Genomic DNA, 22,097 nt, shown 5'->3' with positions numbered 1-22,097 from the left:
TAAAGTCTCTTAGACAATAAATTTGCTTTTATTTTACTGTGATTTCAATCCCTCTAATATCTTTATTATGTTTGCATTCTTATTGGGTAACTTAACACATAGTTCATCTTAAGAGATGTTTATTGCACGCCAATTTTAGTAAAAGTAGGAAGGTGTTGATAGAATGGAGGGTTTAATAAGCATTAGGAGAAATTATTTTTAAATCTTCCAGAAAATTTTAACATTGTAAAATGAAACTTAAAAGTTCTAGCAGTTTCATAAACGGCAGAGGGCTTGTTTTAAAGATACATTTGATATAATGACTGTGGGTCAAGAGGAAATTACATAGCTAAAATACTAGGACCTTGAACAGAGTGAAACCACAGATCTGTCAACAACTGTGTTTTGTCTGAAACCCAGGACAGCTGCTGGGATTAGTAGACACTGGTAGAATTTAGGAGTCAGTTTTTAGATGATTATTTAAGATTAAAATCTCTCATAATGGAGGATTCCATGATAGTAAAGTATAAATTAAGGGAATTACCTTTAATAACTAAGCATTTCTGATCATAATCCATAAAAAATAATTGTAATATGTCTGATTAAAAGTAATTATTCATGCCTGAAGAACCTCCCTGATATTCTTATGCCTTCTTTCTCAGTTGAGTGTATCAGTCTAGGAAGAATCTCTTAGATGTATGTTAAACGTTCTAGTGTCCTGAAATCTTGTCTGTAAGCTTGCTGTAGATTACCTGTAAATCGCTACAATGAAATTGTACTTTAAAAATTGCAGTAATTGCATTATTTTGTTGAGGTACTTGTTTCTCTTTTGACATATTATATGTGTGTATCAGTGATAGAAAAGATAGAGATTGCACTAATAATGGTGCTCTTTGGAAAACTTGTTATAGTAAGTAGTAGGAACACTCAAGTAATTCTGAGGGGTTCATCTAAGTTAAGGAAAACGCAGTACAAACTCTAGTTAGCTTTTATATACTAACAATAAAACACATTTCGTGGGGTCAGAAAAGTAGGTATCACGGGGGAAGACTTAAATTCCTCAAATACAAACAAGGGCTTTCATTTTATGTAGTAACTTTGTTAGGATCCTGTGAACATTACTTTTCTTGATTTCTCATCTATGATGGTTGGACAAAAGGGACTTTTCTAGCTTGTTCAGTAACATAGGTAGAATTGTACTTTAATGAATCCAATTAAGATGTTTAGTACTATGTTATAAGGCTATTTATATAATTGAGCTGAAAGCTCCTGCAGACATTACATTGCTATATGCACACAGTAATATGAGAATATCAAAATAGGACCATTTGCAAGACCACTTAATCAGTTTAATAAAAATCGTGCTTTTGGTACAGTGTTCAGGTACCATAACTGTATTGGAATATTTGTACAATGTTAAATATTCTTAATAAAATCTAACATGTTCAAAATGTTGTGTTGGTGATTTTGGGTGGGGCGTGCTGATTTCAATTGTGGAAAACAGATTCAGTATTTCTATAATTGAGACTTTTGTGGTCAAATGGAGTTCCTGTCTTCAGATTCAGTACTAGATATTGGGCACCTTTTGAAGGAAGGTAGTGAAGGAGTGGGAAGAAGTAAAAATAAAAGGGCTGAAATTGAGGGGGTTATTAAAGTGTCAGGAAGTAGCTTTACTGGGGGGTTAGACCTGGGTCTACAGGTGTAAGATGGGAATGTTGGCTTTGGCATAACAGGCTGCCACTAACTTTTTCTGATATAATTATGGCATTTGGAAATGATACCAGAAAACATACAGAGGTGGACAAAAGTAAACACTTACGCAGTGTTTTCAGTAGGCATTTTATTCCCCTGGTGTTCTTGACCCCTTGACATAACATGTCAGCAGGTGAAGAAGTGGTGAGGGAATATTTCAGGAAGGCTGTGTTGGAGGGTTTAGATGCATCATTGGGAAATGTCTCCAATATACAAGAAGTACCATATCAAGAGCTAATTCTTAAACTTTACGAGGATTTCTGTTTTAATACTGATCCCATTCTGTTCAGGAGAGCCCTAATACAGTACTTATTCTCATGAGTTCTTTCTACCAAAAGAGGTAGAAATTTTGCAACTCAGATGGAAATTTACTTGAAATAATGTGCTCATTTTTCTGCAGATACGTACCAGTAACAGCAAAAAAAGATCTAGGAGGAAAGTGATAGAGACCTAATGATCTATAAACAAATTGAGTGAGAAACCCTTCACAGGGAGTATTCTGCCTTGTTTCTTTGAAATGAAGACTGTTAAATAAATGTGAGCTAATAGAGGGGGAAAAAAAGTGATTGCCCTATTGTTTTAATATAAGAAGAGTAGACAAAATACTTCCTCTAGGTCAGTATTTTCCAGAAAGATTTTATTGTTTTATTGTTTTTGTTTTCCTTTTGTCCAAAATCAACAGATCATTCACTGAGACAGGAAGGAATGTTCTAACAGAAAAAAATATTTAAACTTGGGCCGCTTTGAATGTTGACAGAGTTGGGGTTAGGATCGGCAGCTTACTGATTTATGGTGTGTTTTTTTCCAAAAATAAGAGACCTTGCTTTTGACAATGGATTTAGGCTTAGGCTCTTGGTATCTTTTGGCTCTACCTAAAGCCCTGAATTTATTTAGTTTATGTTTTAGAAATAATTAGATTTTATTAGATATTTTCAGTGGAGTGTATTATATTCACGTAGGGGACTATTTTCTGCCTATAGCTATGAAAAACACATTTCTATTGACCTACACTTGAAATTTGTGACTGAACTCACAATCATGTATAGGCATTTCCTCAAAAACTAAGAAGCAAAAGTAGTGTTTTATTCAACTATTTACCTAAAATTCCCAAAGGGTGATTTTTAGGTCCACCTAGCCATTTATTAGGAGGGCAGGAGCTTAAAATTAGTTACAAAATCGTACAGCTCAAGTCATGCCTTTAAAATAACAGGTTCGATCACTTTAAAATTATTTTCTACAAGGATAAAGGTGAGGACCTGTATTGTCAAGGATAGTGACATTGGGGCGAGGGGGGGCGGCGGGAAGGAGTTCAGCTTCAATTTTCAGTAAAAGGGAACATATTTCCTTAAATATGAAAATACTGCATTATCAAAGATTTCATATACTGTATCAAGCACTGTTGAATAGAATTTGGAGACAAAAACATGCCTATACTTTCAATACTTGAGTCAGGAATCCTTTAAATCTGCACGTATCAGTTGTCTGGGTTTGTATGTAAGTAGATCAAACAGCAGTGAATATTGTTTAAAAAGCCATTACTGTTTTTGTCAGCTAAATGGTTATTTTGAAATATTTGTGTTTTATATTGATCAAAATATTATCAAAAATTGTTTTTGTTAAGCCTATTGATTATAAAGGGCTTTATATATTTTGCTGAATTGGTGTGGTCAGAGCAACTTGGGTATATTTCTGGCAAGTTATGATATAACTAAATATTTTTGGTTAGATGTTTAACCAAACATGTTTAACATTGGCTGGTCATATTGAAACTTTCCATGCTTCCTGTTAAGCAGAACCTTACCAGGTTAATCATATTTAAGTATAACCTACATAGAGTTGGTGTGGAAAAATCTGATCTGTCTAAATACAACCAACAATTAATATTTTTATTAAAACTTCTTTTAAAGTAATGAGTAAGTATGTTAGTTGTAACATCGTTTCTATTTAACTTTTCAAAATATGAAAAAAGATAAATGAGATCATTTGTTGCATTTGTCAAAATAATATTGAAAAAGCTTGTGATTATTTTAATTTTCAAGTTAAAAACTGTTTAGGTCCCAATTCCTCATTCAACAGTATTTCTCAAACTTCAGTGTGAGTGGAAATCCCTGGGGATTTTTTTTTTTTTAAATACATATTATAATTCAATGGATTTGCAACGGGGTAGGAATTTGCATTTCTAACATGCTTCTAGGTGATGTCAGTGTCCCTGACTACACTTTGAGTAATAGATTATCTCACACCCCTCTGGGGATTCAGAGTAGACCTTAGTAGAAAAGATACCAGCAATAGATACTTGCAGTGGTTTGCAGGATCTGGTTGGTCCAGTTGGAAATTTAAAACTTTGGGAAAGGCCACCACATATATTAATAGTGTTCAAGATCCAGAGGAAAGTTTAGGAGCATAGTTTGCAAGAAAATGAAGTGAGTTTAGAAAAACAGGCTTTAATAAAGTTTTAAACAATTAATGGAAAATTACAATAGGAAAGAGCAAAAAAGATCAGGTCGCTAAGGACATGTCATGGCCTGTTTGTTTAGGAATTAGATCAAGAAGTGTGTTACAAGAGTCATGGAAGATAAAATAACTTCTGAAAGCTCAGAAAGGGAAAGCTGATAGGTTACTAAAAAATACCTGTGTGTTTTTATTTTTCTTGAGATTTCAGAACGTTGAAAGAAAAAACATGGTTAATATTCACTAATTAGATCAAAGTAAATCTAGAGTGGGCAGTGAAAAGCTAAAGCAGATTAAGGAAAATCCTTAAAGGTGACTTTAAAATCAATTTATATGGATTAAGATCAACAGATGGGAAATGCTCGTGAAGAATAGAAATGGCAGGTATGTCTGTTTTTATATAAAGAGAGGCTAGAAGGTAGGTAGTCCCTGATAAATTTGGCAGAATAATTGGCTTTTTGACTCTCAAACTTTATTTTATTTTATTTTGAAAAATAAAAATACAGATGAAGTACAGAAAATAAATACTCTGCTGTTTCTTTTCCTTAGCCAAGCTTTTTTCTTCTTATGGTGGGTTAGTCATACTATGGTGTGAGTACTGTATACCAGGCACTGTGCTAAGGAATTGCTTGACATTGTATATTACGTAACCAACAACCCTTTAAGGTAGGTGGTATTGTCCCCACTTTACATATGAGCAACTCAGCAATTGAGATTAAGGAATTTATTATATATAGCTAGTGGTTCACCTGTCTATGAAGTGGCAAAACCAGGATTAAAACCCTTTTCTGCCAGACTCCCAAGTGTACGTTCTTAACTACTAGGTTGGAAATAGGCCAAATAATGTGAGGTCAGAATTAAATGTTGAATTTTATGTTTACTTTAAAGTTTATATTTTTATGAACAATTTTACGTTTAGTTTAAGGCTCTTTTAAAAAGTTATGCCTCAAATAAAGCCAGCCTAATTTGAATTTAAAATCGTTTTGTCCTAGCTTAACGTGGATGCTTAAAATGTGTTTTTATGTCTGTTATGTTGATAGTTGTCATTTGTTTTGTTTTTCATCTGTCATTCATCTATAAAAATTTAGGCCAAAGTATCATTGCATTTTGTTCTCTGAGAAAGCCATTTTTTTCACCTAGTCAAAATTATACCTGATTTAGAAAGAGGTGCCACTTTCCAAATTATTTGAAAATTTTAAATTTCACTTCAACGTATTTTATTCACAGAATCCAGATTTATTTTCCTTTTTGAGTTCTGTCTATACCAGTATTTTGGCATTTTTAAAGTATTGGTATATTGGAATGGCTTATTCCCATCATCTAATATTTGTTTTCAGCCCTTTCTGCATTTTTCAAGGACTTGGTGGAAGAGTCTGTTAAACAGCTTCATTTATCTGACCTGAGTGTGTGCATGTGTGTGTGTGTACGTGTACATACGCAAGAACACAAAAAAAACCACACATAAATGTAGTCAGTATGCTCAGCCCTAAAATTGGTGGTGTGGAGAACCTACATAATGCACTCTTACAGTAAATATTCTGTCCCCTGATGCAGAAAGAAAGGTGGTCTTAGAACATTTTTCTAGATAAAATAATATGGCTTTAGATTATTCCAGGTATTTTCTGCTGTTCTATTTCATGAAAATCTGAGCCCTATAGAAATAAATAGGTCACTAGATACCAGTATTTTTGTTAAAAGCCTGTTAATTCTTGCTTGTAGAATTCTGTGTCATTTGATCCACTGCTTAAAGTAATGGGTATTTCAGAACAGAATCAGGGATTCTCTGTATTTATCAGTCCTGAATTTAAGGTCACCATGATAGTAATATGAATGTATATTTGGGAGGAGCCCAAGGCTTATTTATCATGTCTAAATTCACAAGTCACTTCTTTGAGTTTATAACTGACCAAGTTGGTCTGGCTCTAAGAACACTAGTTCTCAAAATGTTTGCAAGGTTTTGTTTGGGGTAGACTAAATGTCTGCCAGAGGGAGGTTATTAATAATGTGAAATACCACATTAATAATGATCTGGCCAATATTTTCTGAAAAGTCACTGGTTTTAAAAAATGATGTTTAGTATTTTAGTGTTGCTTTTGTTTTAATCTGGACAAGAGATCAAAGCAATGATAAGTGCTTCTTACAATTTACCCAAAGATTTTGTCTAGGGCAGAATATTTAAGTGTCTGTAGATGGATATAGTAGCCTTGAAGAAAGAAGTTTGGTAACTACTCTAGCAGCTGAACACTGAGTGTAAATTCTCAGTATAGAAATTATGTGAGCTTGTTGAATCAATAAACATTTGGGAAAAAAAAGGTTTAAATCTAATAAGATAACCAACCCAAAGTAAGCCTTCATCATGTCTTCTGGTGTTAAAAATTCTTTATCTTCTTTTTATTAATGTAACGTGATGTTTTCCACCTTAGAAGATTGCAAAAATGTGTACAACAGTTGTTTATTTCTCCGTAGTGTGAGCTCTCAATGATAGGAATTACCAAAAGTTCCAGTTCTGGATTTTGTCCTGGAAAGGTATTATGAAAGCTAGTAACTTGTTTTTCGTTTCAGAAAGTACAGTAATCTTAAGAAGGGATTTTAAATGGATTGGTGTTATACATCATCAATCAAATCTAGAGAATTGGCTAAAAGTTAGCTATTTTATTGAAAAGGTTTAGTTTTTGCCTAACATTGGTAGTTGATACGTCATCCATTTATTTCACAACTACTGAGTATTTAATGTGTTCGGAGTTAGAAATACAATATTAGTAAGTCGTGATCATTATCCTCAAAGAATTCAGATTAGATTCCGGGAGACAATAATAGAATTTTATAGTAGTGCTAATCATCAAATCTTCCAGAAATGCCACTGAAAATTTAAAAGGTGTTTTGTGCTCCTGTTGCAGTGCTTTATTGGAACACATGAATAATGTGTATGATTTAGATTACTCCTGGAGAGCAGAAAAGTTTGTAAATCGTGTCCATGATTTTTTTTGTTTAGTTAACTAAAAATAAGTTTACTTTCCACTGGATATGGTCAGAGTAACTTGATTTTAAGAATTTTAACCTATACATAGTTCCATTTTTAATTAAAGAAAATCTAAAAATACAAAGGTGAGGTGACTTGTGTCTGAATCGGAAAGAACAAATGTGAAGGTAGGTTTCCTTACATTTTTATTTTTCTGTTACTGAAAACTAAGCCTCTAAATGAGAAATCTGTGGTCATGGTTGAATTAAGCAGTTCTTTGAAACATTTCTTCCCTCCCTGAAGATAAACAGACATACAGATACTGCTTCGTGCAGATGGGGTAGATTTACTAAAAATAACTTTTTTCTCGATCCCCTGTAACTCTTGACGTTTGTTACGAGGTCAAGCTGTTTCATACTTCATTATGTGTTTTGAACCTGGTTAATCTAGTGTCTGATAACACGTTTTTTTGTCGCAGTATTACAGTGTATTCATATATTTGACAGGAGCGACTGCTGAGGTGGTTGAGAAAGAAAGGAAATAATGGCTCCTTTTCAAAAGACACTCAGGACTACGCGTCTCTTAAGACTATATGGTTTAACCCACTGGCTTACCGGTCTTTTTAGCTGCAGCCTCTTATTTTTCACTCATGAACATTTTCTTTTTTAAAAAGTTCTAAGGTGTATAACTGCCAGCTGGAACTTCAGTCAGGAAGAGAGAACTGAAGTTAACATGTTGAACTGGTGATAATTTCAGTCAAAAATAAATGACAGAAGAGCTAGTACTGAATATCTCCAATGGGCTGTCATTGTCTGAAGTTATTGAAACTTAACCCTGTAAAGTGTAAGTGTGGAAATGGAAGTGCAGAGATATTTTGGTCTAGCCTCCTAACTAGCAGTAGCCAATCTGGTTTTGAACCCAGGTGGGTCTGATACCAGAGCTTACATTTTAACTACCACTCTGTCCTACCTTGTGAATTTTACTCGCTCTGTACAGTTTTGCCGGGTAAATGTCATTCGGCTTCTTTGAAATATTGAATAAATGGGATACTACTATCTAGTTAAAGTTAGACTGGTGGTTCCCCCAGCTCAGAACTATAGATGGGGCCAAAAGCTAGTTTTAGGAATAAGAGCAAAAGAGCTGTTTTGTGTTGTGATAGTAAAACTACGGACAGCCACTGAATAACTGTACAACTTGCCCCTGGAAATAAAAGCTAACTGTGTAGCCTCCATTCATTGAATAATGCTTCTTAAACTTGTTTGTGGTTTTGCAGACTACTCTCTTTTTTTGTACTTTTGACAGAAGTCACAAACATCTTGTGTTTTGAGGTTTCTTTTTCTAGCTTTAAAACATCTCCTAGTTAGAGTTTCAGGATTCATTTTCAATTACTTTTAATAAAATGGAGCCAGGCCTGTTGGTATTTTATCTGCAATCATCATGATTTTACATGGAATTCAATTTTACTGTCTTAACTTTCTTTCCAGATTGGAGTTCTTACTCTTTGAAGGTAAAAGCCACTTTATTTTTGTAAATACTTCTTAGTTGCCCTGTTTTGTGCCTTCCCTGGCTTCTATGTCTTTGAAGTGGCTACCTGAAGGTCATGAAGTATGCTGGGTGCATACATAACCATGGCTTTGTGTAGTGTTGATTATCCTTTTTTTTTTTTTTTTAAACACCTTTCTGATTACAGTTGTTCTTTCCATTTGTGTGCGTGCGTGCCTCTGTGTGTGTGTGTGTGTGTGTGTGTGTGTGTGTGTGTGTGTGTGTGTGTGTGTGTTTTAGAAGTGGGGCATTATTGTTTCCATTTCACTTCATAACTCACCTGGTTTGCCTAGGCTAGAGTTATACAATAAAGATAGAGCAGAACCAGAACTCCTTTCCTCTCACTTTGATTCCTGCAGAAGGAAGCCTGTGGATGTGCTTAAGCAAAGCTGAATGGCATCCTTTGGGAAAGTCCGTTCTCTAATAATAACAGCCTATATATGTATGTGTATATAATATATACAGACACTTGGCTGGTGATTAAACAACTTAGTAATATCAGAACTGGGGTTTACTTAACGACCTGGAAGGTATTAATCAAAGTCAGACTGGCTCTAGTTAAAGTTAGCACCAAGACCAGCTTCAGTTACAAATGAGATCTGATAAACTAAAGACCCCTCAGTTGCTTTGGGGTTCCATCTAGCCAGTTTCTGCCTAGAAGATTCATAATTATCAATCATTTTCGTTGCTTTTCAGTCAAAACCAGTGTGCTTATGGCAGCAATGACTTTCATGCCGTTTCAGTTGCCTTTTTTCTCCCTATTACTATTCCTTGCTTGTTATTTTTGATGCAGACCTGAAACTTCTGTAGCCTTTTGCTGGCTTGGTTTGATACACACTTCTGTGAATTTCCTTGTCCCCTGTAATGTCCCCTTCCTGTCCTTTGTCCCTCTGTAGGAACTTCAACCACTGTTAGGACTATTGGATTTTATATCTCTTGACCTCAGTCTTTCACTCTCTCCTATGTACCTCCAGATCACAAGAAACTTGATAATGTTGAAAATAGTTACCAGTATGTGTTCATTTAACAGATGCGTAGTGAGTACATATGTTCCTGGCCCTGTACTGGTATTGGGGAAACAAGGTGGAGCATCCGGCATAGTGAACAAAGGCTTATAGACACAACTGTAAAAGAATTATGTGTTTGGGAAGCACGTCTTAATCTGACAGGTTGCAATTTTGATGGTCCTTCTATTGAATTTTCTGTTAATTGAGTCATGTTTATTCTTCTACGTCTTTTACTTAATTGAGCTAGTAATTAATCTATCCTAGGGTGGCAGTTCTTTTTTTTTTTTTTTAAATTTTTTTTCAACGTTTTTTTTTTTTTATTTATTTTTGGGACAGAGAGAGACAGAGCATGAACGGGGGAGGGGCAGAGAGAGAGGGAGACACAGAATCGGAAACAGGCTCCAGGCTCCGAGCCATCAGCCCAGAGCCTGACGCGGGGCTCAAACTCACGGACCGCGAGATCGTGACCTGGCTGAAGTCAGACGCTTAACCGACTGCGCCACCCAGGTGCCCCTGGCAGTTCTTAATCTTACAAGAGAATGACTTGGCACTAATGTAGGAAAAAATGCCAGACCAGTCATTAACAACTAACAGTTGTCCTGTAATACTTCAGTTAATTGGAAAACTTGTATTAAAAGATGCTAGGAATTCAGGAATATCTCATAAATGAATTGTGTTTTACTAATTACAACAGCATTTACATTCAGATCTAGATGGTAATTTTGGAGAACTACCTTTGTGTTAGATAATATAATAGGTACTGAAAAATACAGCAGTGGTTATAAGTCAGTCTTCCCTTTTGGAGCTGGTGTTCTGTTAAGGGAGAAAAAAATCATATTTAATCTGCTGGATGTACCCCCCAAGTCCAAGACTTGCTCTGTGATTTCCAAGTCAATTCCTAGATTGTTTCACCTCTTCCTAATTGTCCTGCTGAAACACTCTTGCTACTCTCTTTGTCCTATACGATTGCCATAATTGTCACACAAATGCCAACATTCCCATTACATCATGGTAACAAATCTAAATTCTTAACTTTGAGGCCTTTCATATATATACTACTTGTCTTTCCTTCCACACCTTTTATTCTTTTCCTAATCTGACTGTGATTCTGCTTAAACTTCTGTTAGCTTTAGGAAAGTTACACTGCTTTGTCTGTCTCACTACTTGCTAGCAACTACTTTGGAGAGTGTTCCATTTTCTTAAAAGACTTGGTTTGAAATGGGTTATTCATGAAATAACAGGAATAGATTGTTGAGCTATCAAAATTGCCACATACAAAATGATTTCTAGACTCCAACCAGTACCCCAAGGAACGTTTAGAAATTTAGAATTACTTAAATGGCATTTTGACAAGACGGTATCTTACCTTGTTATAAGATGCTGTGGGTAACAATCTGTAAGTAGAAAATGCAGCAGGGTCCGAATTAATCATTTAGAGATGAACGTTTGCTGTCCGGTTTTGAGGCTGAACCTAGTGACTCAAAGAGATTCTCTGCTCTTAACTATTACAGAATAATCTCTTCACAGTTATCAAAATCTCACCTCTTGAAAGTACATAGACCAAACAGTAGAAAAACAGTCTAGTTGGCCAGTCCTGGCCTAAAAATTGCACAGGTGAGTACATAAATTTTCACATGCTTTTGTGTTTTCTGAAAGTATAGGGACTGTAATGTTATTGCAGTAGTCATCCGTACTATAGGTGAAATTCAAGATTTTTTTACTTTAGTCACCGTGATAAGTTTCCTTAAAGTCCATTAGACTTGACTCATGACATCTGTGCTCCAGCTGTCTCTTCCTGGGGAAATTAAAGTGCAGAAAGAAAGGGTCCTTGATATTTTGACCTTTGATTGCTACCTAATCCAACACCCCTCATGTAGTCAAGGAAGAGCTCCCGTTCATTGAGTTCCTGTGTCTGGCAGTACGCGAACCTACATGCTTTATATTTCTTTAATACAGTAACTCCTGACTTAGGTAGTAGTACGTGGGGAAACTGGCCTCGCCAGGGTTGTGCAGCTAGTTTGTGTAAAGCAAGTATTATACTTTGATTTTTATCTTTCTCTACAAGTATATATTTAGGTTTTTAGATCAGGAGACAAAATCTTTTTCTTACCAGTGTGCTAGATTTATTGTAGGGGCATTTTCAATGACCAGCTTTTTTAAGAGCAAAAGTTTATTCTAGGATGTTAGGTTTAAGTTTGTAGAAATTAATTTGCTTTTGTGTACTTCTCTTGCCCTACTCTTAGCATGCTAAAATATTTTCTTTTTTGCTTCTTTATATGTACAAAAGCTTCAGAGGAAAAAAGTTGATTTTATACCTGGAAGTATGTAGCCGGTCACTTTGATGATCTCTAGAGCAATCTCGAACATTCAGTTCACCTGTCATTTAGCATGCAGACACTGTATGTGTAAGGGCGCACTGCCTACCATCTCCTTTTGATATCAGTAACAATAATTGATGCCAGGTAAGGAGTGGAGCGATCCCTTATGCTGAGGTCCTCTACTTACATTGTAAAGACAGCATTTTAGAGAATTGACCTGAAGCTGTTGGGAAAGTCAGAGTATCATTAGATAACATTCTTAAAATCCGGACTCCAATGCTAGCCAGTCAGAGAGATCCCTGCTTTGCTCTTGCAAAATTAAAAATAATAGACAATAAAAAAATATTTGAGTGAATTTATGCTTGGTGCTAGTAGCATTTGTTAAGTGCTTCCTGCGTGCATGCCAAGTACTTATTCAAAGTGCTGTTTGGGCAGTCTCCTTTAATCTTCACAGATGGAGACACTGAGCTGCAGGAACGTTTTATAGTGTAGTAGAGCCATGATTCAGATACCAAATAACTGATTTGTTCAAAGCTAAAAGCGCCAGAGTATTGTAGAGAGTTCTTGTTTTGGTTTTCATTTTCGCGTTTCTCTCTTTGTTCCCTTCAGCTTCCCTCTACCACATGTTCTGCGTTGGTTTTTTTCTCCCATATTTAAATGATTTTTTTTGGTTCGTTTTGTTTTTGCTTTGCTTTTTCAAAGGATTTTAGCATCCTTAGAAGTAGAAAACTCTAGAAATTCATTCATAATTGAGAAATCTAAACGACTTAAATAATTCTACTTCATTGGCTTGTATCTTGTTTGAAAATTTTTCATTTTAAATTCTGTTATTTAGGGGGAGGGCTATTAAAGTGTTCTCTCTACTCATGTGTGGTACATTTTAGATCTCCCACAATTTTTCCTGGATGTTTGTTAGGAGATGGTATAGAGGTTTGGTAAGTAATAGTTTGATTTCATGTTTCAAGGGTTTCTCATTTAGTCACACATTTGAGTTTTCTTTACTCTGGCCTTTTTTCTCCTGGTGATTCTGTTTGCAGTATTAACTGAAAATTCATGTGCTAATGCTAATTTTGATTTTTTTTTCCCACTAGCATGTATTGGAGCACTCAGACTTGAAGAAGGACATAGGTAAAAAATACAACATGGAACATTTTCTAAAAAACAGGCTTATGAAATCTCTTTCCTCTAGTTGCATACTTGCTGTAATCAATCTAAAAATTACAAAACAACTTAAGTGGTATAGATTTTGTCAAAATGATTATGGATATTTTGATTACTTTTTTTATTTTATAAACATAGCATCAGTTCTCTTAATCCTTAAGGTCAAAAAAGGTATTCTTATATTACATCAGGAAATAGTTACGACTTTGAAGTGTTTTCCCTTTGTGTGAAGTTTTATGCAGGACTTAAATTATTTAGTTGTAAAGTGAAAAGCAAAGATTAATCTAAAACACACTTTAGATTCATCAGACAGAATCAGGTGTTACTGCTGCTTTGTCCCAAATGCTTTCTTATGTACCCAGAACCCTCATTGGGTTCTAAACCCCACATCGTGTCTCTCACGTTTCTGAGCCAGCTATATCTAGGTAATCCTTCCTGCATGGCCTTATAAATTCTCCTCTAGAACTAGAAGATGGAGAAGACCAAAAAATCTTGAAAGTGGCATATTCGTTTATCTGCTTCATAAAGTTGTTTTCAAACATCCTTTATTTTAAATTTGATATCTATGTCAATATTTAAAAATTTTTTAAGTTAATTTAGTAACACCAAAAATTTTAACATTTATTTTTCTGTCAAGCTTGTTCTTTGAAAACTACACATCTGTAGTGTTTTTTACTTGGTTACCTGAAGTTTGCTTAAACTCCATTTATTCACTGTAGAACTTTGTAGTGAATGGACCGACAAGGACTGGGGTCTTCGGCAAAGTCAGAACATGAGTGTCTGCACATGCATGATATATATTCTCCCGTTTCCTATTTTGTCTTGATAATCAAATCTTTTAGAAACAAGGCTGATGGCGATCTAGAAAAAATTTAGAATAGGACTGTGTACAAATACTCCACATTCTACGTCTCATGGCAACCTAATTTAACAAGATCAAATTGGGAAATTCACCTGAAGTATTTGATAGAACCATTTCAGTAGTCCACTGAAGAATTTACTTAAAAACAAAACAAAAACTAGTGGAGAACAATCAAATACTAAGGCATCTTTGAAATTAGTTGGTCATCAGTAAGAAATCCATCTGGTATATAAAAAGTTTATGTTTATTCAGTGGATTTTTAGGAATTTACCTATTTCATAAAGCAGGGAGAAACAGTGTTAATAATGCAAGTGTGGCTATTGACATTTGGAAATACTGTGTCCATTTATTTCTAAAAGTGACATTCCAGGTTACAGAACAGTTGCTGCTAAAATACAATCAAATCCAGGTACATATATATATATTTTTTGGAGTGTGAGTGGGGGGGAGGGGCAGAGAGCAAGGGAGACAGAATCTGAAGCAGGCTCTGAGCTGTCAGTACAGAGCCTGATACGGGCCTTGAACTCCCCAACTGCAAGATCATGACCTGAGCTGAAGTTGGACGCTTAACTAACTGAGCCACCCAGGCACCCCACAAATTCATATATTCTAACTTCTTTGCTTTGGCACTGTTTTTTAAAGTTACCTGAAGATTTGATTTAGATTGGAAAATGAGGGCTTGAAAAATGGAGCTGTGTGTGAGTGTTTTCATGAAAAAGGGAGTGCAATAACGGACTTGCCAGTGATTAAAAGACATTTAGGATTTCTTTTTCTTTGAAGTTTAGGTCAGATGTTTGTAGCCTTTAGCTCATGAAACAGCACCAGCTTCTGTCCCTGCTTCCACATCTCTACCTAAAGGGGAGGGTCACCGTTCTTGAGAGTAGCCTCCATTCACCTTGTCCCTTTCCCTGGATTTAGCCAAAAAGACTGAGAAGCAGTTCACCTTGTCCCTTACAATCTGCCAGTGACCATGATTTCTAAGGTTTGCTCTTGGAACCAAAGGCAGGAAGAAAGGGGAAATTGCTAATTCCATAAATTCTTTGCAGCCTCTGATTTAACCCTTTGGGTGATGTACATGAAAAGTAATGTTTGCTTTTACTACAGATTTGCCTCTAGTTTCAACACTGAGTTTTTCCTAAAATTGCCAGGAGTTTAGTTGAATGTCTTTCAAGGAAAATGGCAAGGAAAAGCCCACAAATGTTAGAAGAAGAGAATTATGAAAGGAAAATAACTTTTCTCAAATGAAATAATAAAGAGGTTGCAGGGAATGGAGTGAGGTCAGCATTAGGGAGGTAAGAGACGATACAAATATTAATTTGTAGTCTGATTTTGCTTTCTCTGTAGTGTACTCGCAACCAACAAAATGAGTGTTTCACTCTGTAAGCATTCAGTTAGGGGAGAATAGAGAGCAGCCTGGAGACACACATTTGCCACAGATAATCTGTATCCAGGTAGCAGAGGTGCTTGTAATGGCACTCAGTCCAAGAAGCATCATCCTCTCCAAAGGAAAATCTCTTAGATAATCAGGAGACTGATCACCTTCACCACCTTCCCCTAACAGATAGGGTAACGCCTCATGAAGGGTATTCTGATGGTTTTTAGATGTTATGTCCAGAGCATTCCCCAAATTGGGAGAGGTTGAGTCTTGGTGGCTGTTTTCCTTCATTGTTAACAAAGCCTAGCCTACATGTTCGGTTTTTCTCTGTAGCCCTAAGCCTGATTGAGAACCGAGTCGAGAGAATTGGGTGGAAGTTTTAGGACAAAGCCAGCAGCTGTACTCAAAATCTGTGCAAGTTGTGATTTTTTGAAAGGTTATTGAGCCCACCTCAGGGATGCTGAATATTGAGTTTAAATAAGTAATGTTACTCATTTTTGCATGTTGAAATTAATTTCAAGGAACTATGCAAACCCTTAAAAATGTAGCTAGATTTGTTGTAGGCCAGAGAAATAAGGCCATTATCATTATTAATAATGATAATGAGAATTATTAATGAGATCATTAATAATCTCAATTATTTACACCATACAGGACAACACAAATATGAATAGCACAAGGTAATCTGACTTTGAAGTGAGAGATTATATGCACCTTTATGTGTGGGTTAGCTGATGTGGAATTTACTTCAAATAAATGAGGAAAATACCTGTGAAAACTTGGCACGAGGACCTTGACTTTTTCTCCTGTCCAATGGTCAACTTCCTGTAAACCAGGCACGAAGAGACACAAAAACTAAAATCTGCAGAGGTTTGGGAGGTTTAACAGAATAGGTATAGTAATTCTGTTTCTCAGAATCTTCTCTCCCCAGACTCCAACCACCTTTTGAGTCTATAGGGACAGTTGAGATGTCAGTCAGGCTGTGATTAAGTAGATTAGGTTAGAGGATTTCAAATATGGATGTGTTTTTTAGGATAGGGGTTATCACTGACCTTGAAGGTAAGATTTACCATAAAAATTAATAAAAGACTGAAGAGTGATCAGTTTCAAAATACAAACCTTGAAACTTAAGAATTGTTGGCTATTAATAACAAAATAGCACAAACCAGGATATCTAAGAGCAGAGGTCTGTTATTGCTAACTCCCACCTCTTCTTTTAGCAGATCTATTCTAGGGTGCATCTTAGCCCTACAGCAAACAATTTTATTTTTGCCTTATTTCCAGATAGGAATTCAACACTAGTGCTTTGCCACTGTTGAGTAGCTTTGAACAGTATCTTGCTTCAGAAACTTACATGCACATTTTGTCTTCCCTTTGAATGTTTATTAACTGCAAACCAGCATTCGCTGCTTGCTCTCAAACTGTTCTACTTAATTTCTCAGGTTATTCAAAATGGTGATACCCTTTTTTTTTTTTTTTCCTTAAACTGAATTTTGCCTTTTGTTTTTCTTTATAAAGTGAAAACATGAGTACCTCTTCTGCTTTGCTACTGGAATTCAACATCAGGAGCAGTTGTTGCCATGTTTGATTCTTATCCATTGATTTTTCTGGGATGGAAAGTTTAACAGGTCCAGTGTTTATTATCTAACAAGGCACCATAAGCAAGTTCAATGGCTCTTCCTGTCTAGTGAACACTAAACCATTTGATACTCTAAGGAATATACAGTTCTGGAATAATACACTTCTGGAATGCTAGTCCAAAAATAGAAGTGGAGAGGAAAGAGGGTACTTTGATCATTATTTGATAAACACATTTGGAGGTTTGTTTTCCTTAAAAACAAACGTAATTCTAGAGGACCAGATGTGTTCAGTAAACTTTTTTTTTTAATTGCTTATTATGCTTATCATTTGTGAATTAGTATTCTGCCCTAGTCCCTAAAGGTAGTTTTATACGCTAACTTTTGTTTTGCCTTTCTAGCTGCTAAGATAGATAATGATTATTGCAAAGTGCACCTTTTTAAATGGTCTCCAGTGCCGACTACTGAGCCAGTGATGGAATGAGTACATTGAGGAAGAATGTGTCATTTGGAATCCAGGACCATTCAGCAAGAATAACTGCCTGATATATGGTCAGAATGTTCAAACTCTTATGGCATACCGATGGCTTTCTCTTCCATTCCCCTAAAAAGCAAGTTTTGTTGGCCTGAGTTCCCCTAATCTAGCTCTTCTCATTTCCATTCCCAAAGTAGTGACCTAGTTCTGTCATTTTGGGGTTGAAGTTTCAGTGTGTGAGTATAGCAAATGTATTTAATGATTTATAGGAAGCAAATAAAAAATTTTTTGTTTGCTAACTACTTGAAGTGTAGAAAGTTTTGATTTTCAGTTTATGATTTTGCATAGCATAAAGACCTTTCCTGCTTGTTAATTCCACATGAATTATTCAATACTTTTCTCCTCTTACCTAGTTAATTCTAATGCTAATTTCCTATAACAAAGCAATTGAATGGAATAAGCCTTTCATTTAAAGTTTGTACTAATGATAATCAGAGAAAGTTCACCTTTTTTCTGACTTAAGTGGTACGTAAATACCAATTTCAAATTTGATTGGCAAATTAGAAAATCACTTAGAACAATTTGGCATTATTTTTTACTCCCTTTGTTAGAATTGTTTTTCCTTTGCATTTACACTGCAGAATAAATCAAGGATGCAGACTCATACTAAATTGATCAACTTATATTTGGTCTTAATGAGCATTATGTCTTTTTTAAATTTATTTTTTAAGTAAGCTCTATCCCCAACATGGGGCTTGCACCCATAACCCAAGATCAAGAGTCGCATGCTCCACCAACTGAGCCAGCCAGGCGTCCCTTCGTAGGATAATTCTGTCTTTTTTCACTCAACATTTATTAAAGGAGCAAACATAATTTTAGGCTGTAGCAAGCTAATCCCTTTTAGCCTAAGCTGAATTTCATTAAAGACTAGAACATGTAATTCATTTCCACATACTTTAAGGTGTGACTCATCCCTTTTGAAGTTGTGAGACTCAAAACTACGCCCGAATCACTTAATTTTATGTCCTTCCCTGTTTACTGTGTCTGACCTTCAAGATTTCGTGACTGATGCTGAAATGGAAGCCAGCCAATGCAGAAATTTGGGGGAAAATGAACCTGAAGAATGCAAAGGGAAGTAGGAATTCATTTCTAGCATTCCCAAACCTGCTTTGTCGTGTCAACTCCACTACTGTCAGAGGAAAAGAACTGAGTTCATGGAAATTACCAGCTAAGCCTTACATCTTCTTTAATGTTTTTAGGAAATATTCTGAAAAGGTAAGTGAGATGTCATTTTTGAAGAAAGACTCTTTAAGCTAATCATTCCATGTTAGTAAAGATAGACAACTTCTTTATTCTGAGCTTCAGAAAGTCTTGCTCCCATTTGGTTTGGTTCTCAATATTGTGGGGAAGGCGGGTTTTCTGGCCAACATGGAGCTTTTCCTCTACTTCTCAGCAGTGAAGCTGGAACTTGCATTGAAATGTACAGAGTGCTGACTTTTGTTGTTTTGTGCTCAAATTCTTTCTTGAATTGTTTTATTATACTTGGAATGTTCTCCCTCTCTATAGAAAAACTTTTTAAGTGCTTCAGAGTTCCTACCAGAGCTACATTTGCATTGTGTGCCATGGAATTAAGAGTAAAATTATGGGTTTTTATAGGTCTCTATTAGCTAATCCACCTATATGGGTCTTACAGATAATTTTTAAATTACTAGGATTAAATTGTTCCACATTCATTACACATCTGTATACTAGGCACTGTGCCAGACCCTGGAACACAAGATGGACTACCACACAGTTCATGTCTTTAGAAGCTCGTTTTTATTGCTGTGATACAGATAGAATTCTAGTTTAGGAAATCAAAATCTAACAAAATGAGGCTAATTTCGTTTCCCCACCAACAATCCATTCTAACTAGCTTGTGAATCTGAATATGACAGATTGTACTTGAAAGATCCTGTGCACATGTGTGGGTGTGTGAGAGAGAGAGAGAGACATTTGCAAGACACTTCCTATGTGTTAGGTATTGTTCTAAGTTCTTTACATAGATTTTTTTTTTTTAATCCTCACAACTATCCTACAAGATGAGTGCTGCTATTAAAGCCTATTTACTAAGTCATTAAGGCAGAGGAGTGAATTAACTTGTCTGAGTTTACACAGCTACGATCTAGGACCAGTATTTGAACCCAGACAGGCAGATTACAGAGCTTGCACTCTTAAATGGAGTGTATGCAGTACCTGGCTGTGAGTACCCATAGAACATTCCAGATTCTTTTTTTTTTTTTTTTAAGTAATTTCTGTGTCCAACACGGGGCTCAAACAAGAGTCGCATGCTCTACCAACTGAGCCAGCCAGGTGCCCCAAAGTATCCCAAATTCTTAATGAAATTTTTAAAAAGGAAAGTTCTAATAGCATTTCCCTCTCCCCCAGAAGAGTGTGTGCAGACAAAATCCAAAGAACTGGACCAGAGAAGCGGAGCTTATCAGTTATACTCAGTACCTGTTGTCCCTAGGTTTTACCCCTTTTCTTTCTGGAATGTGGACATTTTCTTTAGCTGCTAAATCATGAGAAAATATGACTGCCAAGACTTTGCCTAGGATTCTTAGGCAAATAGATTAGGCTCCGGTGCAGAAGTAAAAAACCACTCTGAGAACCCCAGGTAGGTACTTTACTTCCTGTTGTGTGCTGGTTTATTTGGAGCTTCTGCGCCTCTGCCCCCTGCTGTTTTACACTCCTGTAAATCTCATTTGACCATTAATAAACTGTTTTCTGAAGTGAGTGGTTTTTTGGTCTCATTTCCCATTTGGCTGTGTATCTCCTTTTGTCACCCACTGTATGTTAGAGCCACCCCTTTTCATAATCGGTGGCTAATAATTAAAGTGAGAGCTACTATTTACCTAGTCCTCCTGAGAGTTTAAAAACCTATGTGCCAAGGTTTTGCTCTTAGCTCAGTGCACATGCCACCCAGTACTAAAACTTGGCAGATTTTTGGAGGGGAAACCAGATGTTATAAAATGAATGTGAACAGTGGTTGAATAAATGAAGCAGTGTTGACAAGAAACACCTACCCTGGTGAAATCACATTAATTATTCCATGATTAATGAAATTATCCAGAGAAACAAGTTTGATCCTATTTCTCCTAAATCAGTGCTTCTCACACTAACGTGTATGTGAATCACCTGTGGATATTGTTAAAGTGCAGATTTTGATTCAGTAGGTCTGGGGTCAGTCTGAGAATCTGCATTTCTTTTCTCTCAAAAAAGTTTTGTTGAAATAAAATCCATATAAAATCCACTCTTCAAAAATGTACAATTTGGTTGTTTTTAAAGCATGCAGAGTTATGCAACTGTCACCACTGTCTTAATGCTGGGACATTTTCATCATAAAATACAAACCCTGTACCCATTAGCAGCCACCCCTCTTCATCGCCACATCTGCCGCCAAGTCTCTGGCAACCACTGATACGCTTTCTGTCTCTATTTACATTTCGTATAAATGGAACCATATGTTACGTGGACTTCTGTAACTGGCTTCTTTCATATATAGTGTGTGTTCAGGGTTCGTCCAGGTAAGATGTATCAAGTACATCATGCCTTTTATGGCTGAATAATACTACAGTGCACGGATGTACCACATTTTATTTATTCATCAGTTGACGGACATTTGGGTTGTGCCTACCTTCTGGCTCTCATGGATCCTGCTGCTATGAACATAGGTGTACAAGATTTTGTGTGGACGTGTGTTTTTGTTTCTGTAAGAACTAGACCTATAGGAGTAGAATTGTTGGTCATGTGGTAACTTAAAAAAATACATGGTAAGGACACAACATGAGATGTACCCCTTAAATTTTTTTAAGATTTTTTTTTTTAAGTAATCTCTGCACCCAGCATGGGGCTCAAACTCACAACCCCGAGATCAAGTCACCTGCTTTACCAATCGAGTCAGCCAGGTGCTCCAACCCTCTTAAATTTTTCAGTGCACGCTGCAGTATTGTAAACTTCAGCGCGTCTCAGCCATATGGTCACTTTAAAATCTTGAAGAGCTGCTAAACTGTTCTCCGTACCATTGGAGAGTGCATTTCTGGTAAGCTTCCTGGTGGTGCTGAATTGCAGGCTCTAAATTACATGTGGGCACCTATCAAGTAAACAATTAGGAACATGAACTTCGTTCAACTGGCAATGACTGGCCAGCGGCAAAGATGGTGTTTTGGCTTCCACGGGGCTCTGTGCCTCATTTCCTCATTTCTCCTAACATCAGTCTCACTGCAGCTGGGCTTACTCATCTAGCCTTTGAACTCTTCATGTGGATGGGTATATCTAATCTCTAAGAGGGAAGAGAATATTCCTTTTTAAAGACAGCTCTAAGTTGAGAATGACCGTATAATTGGCAAAATATTTTTAAGATCTTTGATAGAGTTCTACAAAATTTCTGGGTGGCTTTTCAATATGCTGATGACAACATCTGGGGGAAATAGATGAATGAAAAGAGCAAGAAGGGTGTGTACATTCCATTGAGTTCCATGAGATGTTTTGATCTTGTCTAGATACCTTTAGGGAAAGAAGGGTATAGTGATGGAAAAATACACATAAATAATTTTATACATTCTAGTGAACAATCGGATAGATCAAAGGAGGGCAGACT

The 22,097-nt window shown here is 36.1% G+C and overlaps 1 long non-coding RNA gene across 1 annotated transcript; it reads right to left on the bottom strand.

Annotated features, from left to right (window-relative positions):
* Nucleotides 1-10,372: 10,372 nt before the first annotated feature.
* Nucleotides 10,373-13,930, bottom strand: LOC122227174. The gene is made up of 3 exons (XR_006205914.1): nucleotides 13,854-13,930; nucleotides 11,057-11,084; nucleotides 10,373-10,503 (listed from the first exon to the last, which is right to left on the bottom strand). It is a non-coding gene; the product is annotated as an uncharacterized LOC122227174 (long non-coding RNA).
* Between the last annotated feature and the right edge of the window lie 8,167 nt (nucleotides 13,931-22,097).

The sequence above is a fragment of the Panthera leo genome, chromosome C1, assembly GCF_018350215.1.
Source record: "Panthera leo isolate Ple1 chromosome C1, P.leo_Ple1_pat1.1, whole genome shotgun sequence".
Lineage (NCBI taxonomy): Eukaryota > Metazoa > Chordata > Mammalia > Carnivora > Felidae > Panthera > Panthera leo.
Note: the sequence above shows the minus strand (reverse complement) of the source record. Positions and strands in the feature narration are given on the sequence as shown.